The sequence below is a fragment of the Pteropus medius genome, unplaced genomic scaffold (assembly GCF_902729225.1).
Source record: "Pteropus medius unplaced genomic scaffold, Ma_sr-lr_union100, whole genome shotgun sequence".
Classification (NCBI taxonomy): Eukaryota; Metazoa; Chordata; class Mammalia; order Chiroptera; family Pteropodidae; genus Pteropus; species Pteropus medius.
In genome coordinates this window covers 6,484,347-6,493,086 of record NW_024346667.1, presented here as the reverse complement: position 1 = coordinate 6,493,086, position 8,740 = coordinate 6,484,347, and positions in this window count along the sequence as shown.

Genomic DNA, 8,740 nt, shown 5'->3' with positions numbered 1-8,740 from the left:
GAAAGTAGGGGCATAAAAAACTCGATGTAGGACAGAGAAAGATAAGATGCGAGATAGGCGGGCTGTGTCTAACAAAAAGTGACCCAGAGAATGGGCGGGCGGTCTGCTACGTAGAAAAAGAACTGGGTTTAGAGCGAGACGTAACTTAGGTTCAAGTCCCAGCTACTCTACTTGATAAGGATATGGTCTTGGGGAAGTCACTCTGCTTCTCCGAGCTTTAGTTGTCCCAACTGTAGAATGTGGTTCATAATAACTTCCTTGCAGGGTTATCACATGAACTTTAATACATAATGTGTAGATAATACCTTAGTGCAGTGCCTGACTATTAATAGCTGCTCCACAAATTCCAGCATATATTTCCAATACTCGCGATACTGCTGGAGCCATGTTCAATGGGAGGAGTGATTCTCATGGCAATTTTTCATCTCCTTGAACACTAATGTCTGCGGATTGTTAAGGTATCAATTGATAAGCCTTTGCTCTAACCCCACACTTTAAGTCAGTCAGCTCTGGGGTCTGCATTGAGCAGGATTGTTTCTGGGGATCTGTGACATCATTACCCCAGATGCCACAGCAACACGTTAATAGAAATTGCAGACAGACCAAGACGTGAAAGAGGAAAGAGGGCCTTTAGGAACTCGCTGCCACAAACCCTCCATGTCAGGGGACCACGACAGGCAGTGACGGCCCCTTTCCTTTGCTGGCTGCCATCAGTTTCACCCCTCTGTGCTACCATTTCTCTTTCATGCTTCTCTCCAGCTAAGGCATTTGGTCTCCGTGTGCCTGAGGGAGCCGACCTCCTCCCCACCACCTGAACTCCTGCTCACCCTCTCCAGACGCACAGTTGCCACTCACTTCGATGGAGCTTCCAGGACACGAACGAGCGAGGAGAAAGGGCAGCGAGAGAGAAGGCGCCGCAGGTGCAGAGGGAGGCTCCTGCCTCAAACGCTGGCTCTGGCTTGATCTGGATTCTTTGCAACAACCAGGAGCTGCGAGTGTGACCAAGCAAAAAAAGAAAGATGGATTTTATATCTTCACCAGCCTGTGCCTCTAGAAACCTCATTATGCCCGAGTGTCTGGCAAATAGAAAGGACCTACTGACATGACTTGGGGGTTAGTGCGGAAACATAAACCTGCAAAAATAGCTGTAAAATTATAAAGAAATATGACCCTAGAGGAAGATAATTAGTATTCCTGTGTTTAAAATTTGCAGTTGAGAAGGTTCAATCTCTCGTTCCTTCTTTTTCACAGTTTTATTTACATAGAATTGAGGCACAATAAATTGTACTATTTAAAATATAAATTTGATGAGAGTTGACATATGTACACACTTGTGAAACTTTCCTCACCTTTCCTCACCCCTAAAAGCTTCCTTGTCCTCTTTCGTCCTTCTCATCCATCATCCCTAGTTAGCCTCAATGACGGGGAGGGGTTGGCATGATAGATTAGTTTCACAAAATTGTATTAAAAAACTTTTAGTGGCAAAATACTTTTATCAGATGACTCATATAAGGAACCCAAATTCTAACAGACACTGTTAATAGAGCCCCAACAGCCTTTCTCTCCTGTGTTCATGCTGGCTGAGCTCAGGTGTTGTTCAGGGTCCCCGTCTGCCCACTACGATTCGAGAAAGGCCAATTACGGTGGTCCTTCTCCTTCCTGTGGCTGGTGTAGACAGGTTCTGGGAAATGAGATGACAAAGGAGGCCAGCCCTGAGGCTGCTGGAAAAAATTACTTGCTCCTAAGAAGAGACATTTTGCTCTCCTTCCACTGGCTATTTCCATGTGGGCATGGGATGCTTGGAACTACGGCAACCATCTTGCTATCTTGAGGGCAGTTAACACAAAGACAACCCCCTGAGGAAACCAAAACAGCAAATGGGAGGAACTCTGTGCTCCATGAGGTTGCTGGGCCATCAAACTGACTGACCCTGAAATTTGTTTTTTATGTAAAATGACAAATCCTCTATTGCTTAAACCATTTTGAGTGGGGTTTTCTGTAATTTGCAATAGCAAGCATCCTGATACATTAATCTATGAGACAGATTAAAATTGACAAATTATTATGGAACATATTATATAGGCTTTAATTCTTAACTTTTATTTATTAGAAGTCAGTCAAGGAAATAACAGAAAATCTCTGTGACACACGATTTGAAATGGGTAGTTAAGGATGCAGGTTGAAGTCATATCAGTCTAAGCATTCAATTATTTTAGAATTTTGTTTGATTGTATAATAGAGAGGAAAGTCTGATTCCCACAGATGAGTAGCAGCAAATAGTAGGCTTTTGAAAAAAAAGTTTGCTTTGCAAATGCAAGACACTTTTCAGTTAATACTGACAGCAGAAAAAGCTTTATTCCAATATCTGGGCCCGCACACACAAAGTTAGGCTGGCAAGCACAAGCTAATGTGTTGATGGTTAAAAGTTGGTATACATTATTTGTTTATAATTAAAAGCATATGGTATTTTTAATTTTTAAATAAAACATTTGCAAAATTCCCAAAAGATCTACACGGAATCTTAAGTTTCTCAGAACACATTTGAAAACTTCTGTCCTACATGTAAATTATGCTAATTATGTATAATTAATTTAGAATCTAGGTTTCAAATGTGGTAGACAAGATCTTTCACTCTTGCTCTAACTCCATTTTCCAAGAGCTCAAAGCCAGATCTTGTATAATGTCATTCAAGTCTGGCAATAAGACAAATGCTCTATTAGCATCATGGGAGATATGTCCCCAGGAGATGATGATTCACAGAGGAGAAGAGCTGATTGTGGGACCAGAGCACACATATGGCCTCTTTTCCCTTACCTCCACCTCTCTGCTGGTCCAAAACATTCCTTACCTCCCACGTCCGCCCCCAGCAGCAGAACAACACTGAGCAGAGACTGACAAACCACACGGACACCACGCAAGAGAAAGCAGGAGCTGGACCACTAACAGTGGGGTTGCTGCAGCAAATGAGCTAAGGACCAGAACGAAAAAGAGAGTTGGCCCAGGGGACACTGTCTTTGCCAGCTGTGCATCTGGCTTCATGACACATCTCTGGAGTCCCGGACTAAGGCATCTGTCTGGGAAAAAGATGAATAAAACGAGGAAAGTCACTAATCTCCAATACGCATTGTGATGGTTTTTAAATATGTCCATGTGAATTCTTTGTTCTCTCTCCCTTTAAAAGGTGAATCTCATTCCTCTCCCTTTAATTGTGGGCTGAATTTAGTGGCTTACTTCTAACAAATAGGATGTGGTGGAAGTGATGGTATAAGACATTTGAGATGAGGACATAAAAGGCATAGTGGCTTCCTCCTTGTTCTCCCTCTTGCATCACTCACTCCAGGGGAAGCCAGCTGCCATGTGATGAGGATGCTCAAGCCGCCTCACGGGAGGCTCACGCGATGAGGCACTCGTGAAAGTTTCACAAGCGCGTACGTATGTCAACTCTTATATTTGAAAGTTGCTAAGAGAGTAGATCTTAAACAAACAAAAAAAAGCTATAACTATATGAGGTGATGGATGTTAACTAAACTTATTGTGGCAATTACTTTGCAATAATATGCATGTTTTGTACACCTAAAACGAATATAATGTTATATGTTAATTATATCTCAAAAAAAAAAAAATATTCGGTTGCCCAAAGGAAGCTTATTGGCATGTTCCATGGTTTGTTTCTCCAAGAGTCTAACTCTTTGGACTTGGAGCAGTGACTGGCGCTGCTGAATACAAAAAGTGGAAACCCATTCCTAGCTCAGGAGCAAACTCCACCTTCGGCACCAGCTTCAAAGCTTCAAGGGCACTTCCCAGTACTCCTGACTGTGGTTTAGAGACTCCTATGTGTTTGGAGAAATCCAGCTGGGACATTAAGATCAAAGGAAGAAAAGAGAGACAGGAGGTAAAGAGCGACCAGTATTTTGACAACTTTTCCCAGCATCCGTTAGGAAAATAAGCTATGACTGTATTTGCAGCCACAGGCCTCTATCTTGGCCAACACGAAGGTCAATCAATGTGTGTTTATTGGCATGGTCTTTTCTTTTTGTCTATTTCTTCATTTCTCCTCATTATGCTTTTTCCTTTTGACTTTAAAAATAGTATCTTAGGAGAGAAATATAGATCCTTAATGTAATTCTTACAAGTCATATTTGATACATAGTGATCTAAAGGTTGTATTATAGTCAAATAAGAGATATCAGTAAGTTCTAGGTCAATAAAAAAGGAAGATGTGATTTATCAAAAGCAGATGTTTTTACAGTAGGAAAGGATGTTCTCTAAAAGGTAGCATGGGTGAGAATCCCAGAGGACTATGGCAATTCAACTAAGGCTTCAAGCCAGTCTTAAGCGAAACAGTATTTTGAAGTGTTCGTTGTTATCAGCAGGAGGAGGAGGAGAAGAAAAAGAAGCAGTGGCACTCGCCAAGGGACAGGTGCTCAATCCAATAAAGTAACGATCCGTGCAAACTCTAACTATTGTATTTGCAAGACCATATGCGTAAAATTTGCGGACATTCCCCCCACCCCCTTCTAACACAATAAAGGATTCATTTCATGAAAATCTTTGTGTTTTCCTTAGAGGATTTGGCCCAAAACAATGCATCTTTAACTCTGAAAACAGAATAATGGGTCCTTGAAAGATTTATCTGAAATCAAACGCAGTTGTCATTCTATATTGATAATCTCTGCAATTCATTATCGTATTCAGCCCATCATTTACATGCAGATGACACTATCATTTATGGTGGTAGATTATGCTAGGAGAAAGCTTAATATTATCTTCAGGCTGATTTAAATGAGCTTTAAGATCATCTGGCACAATCTAAATTACTCTTAAATATTAATGAAACAAAGATCATGGTATTAGGCTCAAAACAAAAAGTTGGGAGAACTGAAAAACTGCCACGCAGCATGACCTTGGAAAGTGTAGACAGATGTCAAATATTCAGGACTGGGGACACATCCTGCCTTCACCTGTGACTGATAATATAACTGACCAGCAAAAAGGATAGAAAAATCCCAACTCCTTATTCAAGTACCTATAATTTTTTTTTTTTTAAAGACCGTTTTCCATCTCTGCAATGTTGCAAGTATGTGCCTTGGGTTTTGCTGGTTTTATTTATCTGAATGCAGCTCAACATTTGTTCGCCAAGTTAAAAATGCTCTCTCCTCTCTATCTGGACAGATTTGCCTTGAATTATACATCTCATAAACACTACCGTCTGTCGTCTTTTAAACAATTGGCTGAAAATTAGAAGATTCTCCCCATTTTGCTGGCATAATAGCTTCCTTCACACTCTATTTCTTAATATCAAACCACTTAACTCTTGTTTTTCAGTCATCTACATTTTCTCAGCAAAATTTAGTGAATGGAAAGAAAAGCCACGGCTGAGAGAAGCAATCCTTTGACAGCCCATAAACTCAAGTTCCATGTGTGTGCGCTTGCATGAACGTGTGCACGTGTAAGTACTTAAGTGGGAAAATGTCTTAAATTATGTAGATAACCTTTCTAGACCCCTTTTACTCTTAAATGTTTCACCAAATGGGTAGGAAATATCTCAGCTGCCAACCCAGGATAGGATGGGGCTCATGAGATGCCACAGTTGGAGCAAGAACACTGTCGTTTCTTTAGCTGTTTTTTTCTGGAGAGGACGCAGATGAGCCCAGGTCTTGGCCACAGAGACAGCTAAGCCTCTGGCCAGTGACCGAGCTTAGCCACCTTCAAGGTAGGAATGGGGGTACTCAGGACGAAAACGATGAGAGCGTTCTTGAAGCAGACATCCATCTTTGTTGTTGGTGTTGTTATGGCTAATGGTTTCCTTTACTACAATTTGCCTGACTCTTGAAAGATTCATCCAGTCATCAGTGTAACTCAGATCCATCTCTATGGCCTCATCAAACCCATTAGCAGCAACTGCTGCCTTCTGGGAGCGGAGATTTCATTTCCCGAGGACCTCCTGGGGCGCTGTCTCTTAGATGGTGTATGCACATGTGTCTCAAACCTCAGGCTTATCCTGTAACTGCCTTTTGCTCGCCAATGTTCCTCCATCTCTGCTCACGTAAGAGAAGGAAGTTGAATCAGAGGAGGGTTGAGTATGTAGATATGTGGATGAAGGGATGGATAGGGACTACATAGAGCAAGAAAGTAGGGCTGTATTTTGTTGCTGGCTCAACAGACCTTCTCTTCATAACTTTAGCAGATAAAAAATGAGAGTGAGGAGAGGAAGAATAGCCTGGGGAAGCCACGAGGATGACACAGTCATCTCTCTTAAGGGCATGGCAGCGTGAAGTAGTTGATTTCATATGTACCCACCCATTCACCTGCTGGTAGACCAAGCTTGTGTCAAGTGACTATTTTTAACCTTATTTTTCCAGGCTCAGTAGGCTCAGTTATTTAATCTTATTTTTTAAGCCTCAGCTAAATTTAAATTTGAATTATAAAATTTTTAAAAATTAAAATTCACTGCTTTAGGTGCACTGGCCACATATCACCTGCTCAGTAGTGATATGTAGACAGTGCAGAATTATAGACCCTTTCCAGCCCCTTAGAAAAGGATGCTGAACAGTGCTGCTCAAAGCTGCACACGGCTGGAAGGCAGAAACGAGACTGTAGCTATCTCTGTTCATGGTCCCTGGCAGATCACCACGCAGAAATAAGTTAGAAATTAAATCGCTGAATAAAGGAACGAATGGTCTAAGTATCATCTATTCTAAGAAACTGGTCCTATTGGGTTCTGAATAATTTTTACCCCAGTGATTCTTTAGTTCACACAGGTGGCCATGTCTGTGGTCACAGTCACTGCCTCCACTTCCCCGCTCCCAAGCAGCAGCTCCCTTTAAGTGGTTCCCTTTGCTCCTTTTGCTCCTGGAACCCGACCTTGTCCAGCCTCACTTAAAACCTCGCAAGCCCTCGTGACCTGCCTCTAAAAGACACAGCTGCATATAAAACACTCATTGGGGCTGTTTGCTCCATGCATCAGGGTAGTGTAGACACAAGAATTGTGTCGGTATAGACAGAAGCTGCTCATATACTGGCCAGATGTGACAACAGTCCAGGTTGGCCTGTCAAGGGCCAGAGTCCCCGTGGAGTGGTGCTCCTCCACATAAGCCTGGGATTCGTCCTGTTGCCAGAGGCTGTGCCACTGAAGCCTCAGGCATTTTCCCGCCTCTCAGGATAAGAGAATCAAATCTAGGTGAAGGGAAAGGTCACGTTCCAGGAAAACTTCTGCAGAAACGTCCTGCTCCCCTGGAGTCCAAAAGTAGGCTTTGCTGTGAGGATGGTGCCCTGCCCTTCAGACTCGTGCTCTAGGAAGGGACTCTGCTCTTCTCCCCTGGAAAGTCCACTCTCTCTTATTCGAATGGCTTATTTATTACGTTTAGTGTCCGTCTCCCTTCCACTGGACTATAAGCCCCATGAAGGCAGAGAGTTTTGTCTCTTTTATCTACTGATAAACGCCCAGTTCCTAGAACTCATTGTACTGAACACAGTGTTGGTGCTCTGTAAATATCTGTTCAATAGAAGAAATGCTATTTGTTATAGTTATTAATTGGGTCACATAATCTCAAAGAGCCTTGTTGTTTAACCTTTGCATGGGTCCTTCCACAGTTTTTCGCTTTTTTTTTTTACCATTAGAAGCAAATAGCTTCTAATAACATGGTTTCTGCACGATGTCCCTTCCAGACAATCAGGAGTTTGGGGCCCCATTCAACAGTGTCCTGGGAGCCTGGACTGGAGCTTGGGAACACCTCTGTATGGCAGGGTCTTCTAGAGTGTCAAGGTCATAGGCCAGAGTTAAGACTACAAAGAGCTGAGTTGTCATGTCCAAGTGAACATGAAGAGAAGGCCTACGAAGATGCAAAGCTAAAGAACCAGGAGCCACAGTGACTTGGTAGACAGGGAGGAGCAGTCAGAGGCAGGTGAAGCCACGAAGGTCTTGGGGTCCTGGGGACCGCAAAAAGGGGTGTGGCCTGAGAGCTAAGACTGGAGAGAACAGTTACGTTCCAGACAAATATTTCAGTGTAGCACTGGTTTGCCTTGGACCCCACCCCAAAACGGAGAAGTTACTGCCAAATGGACCCCATAATGAGACTGTTTTTAAAAAATCAATAATGTAGTGGGGTGGGGGGGAAGGCTGAAGCACGAGGCACTTGTAGAAAGGGAGGTTTCACTGTCACCAAGAAACAGCTCATCTCGCTGCGGACCAAAAGGATCAGACTGGAGCGCGGCCAGGGTGGCCGCAGCCCAGAGCTTTGGTGTTGACCGTTCTCAGGTTTTCTCCATTTCCCTCCCTTTTAATTTTACTTTTTGTTCCGTGTTCGTGTGTATTTGTGCGTTGGTGTTTTTATTTTTTCTTGGTGTATTTTCCTTTTGATTCGCTTTAGTTCTGAAGTCAATTTCTCTTTGAAAATTCCGGCCTGTCTGGCTTGTGTGAAAGGGGAAAAAGAGAGAGGGCTTGTGGCTGTGTCAGTGTTGAGCCCAAGGAGGAGAGGTCCTCTGGGGCGGGGCGCGGGGGTGACAGGCCTCCCTCAGGGACTCAGTCCCCAACGATGGACGACATCAGGCTCTGCTCACACAACTTCCTGCCACCTGGAGGTCCCTCTGCAGGGCCTCCGTCTGCCCAAACCGTAGAGAGCCTCTGTGTCCTTCCAGAAATGCAGAGCGTTCCCTGGAACCAAGCCTTATTTTAAAATATAGGTTTTATTATTATTCAGCTATGGTAGGACCAACAGACCAGTAAAAGATTGCCATTGAA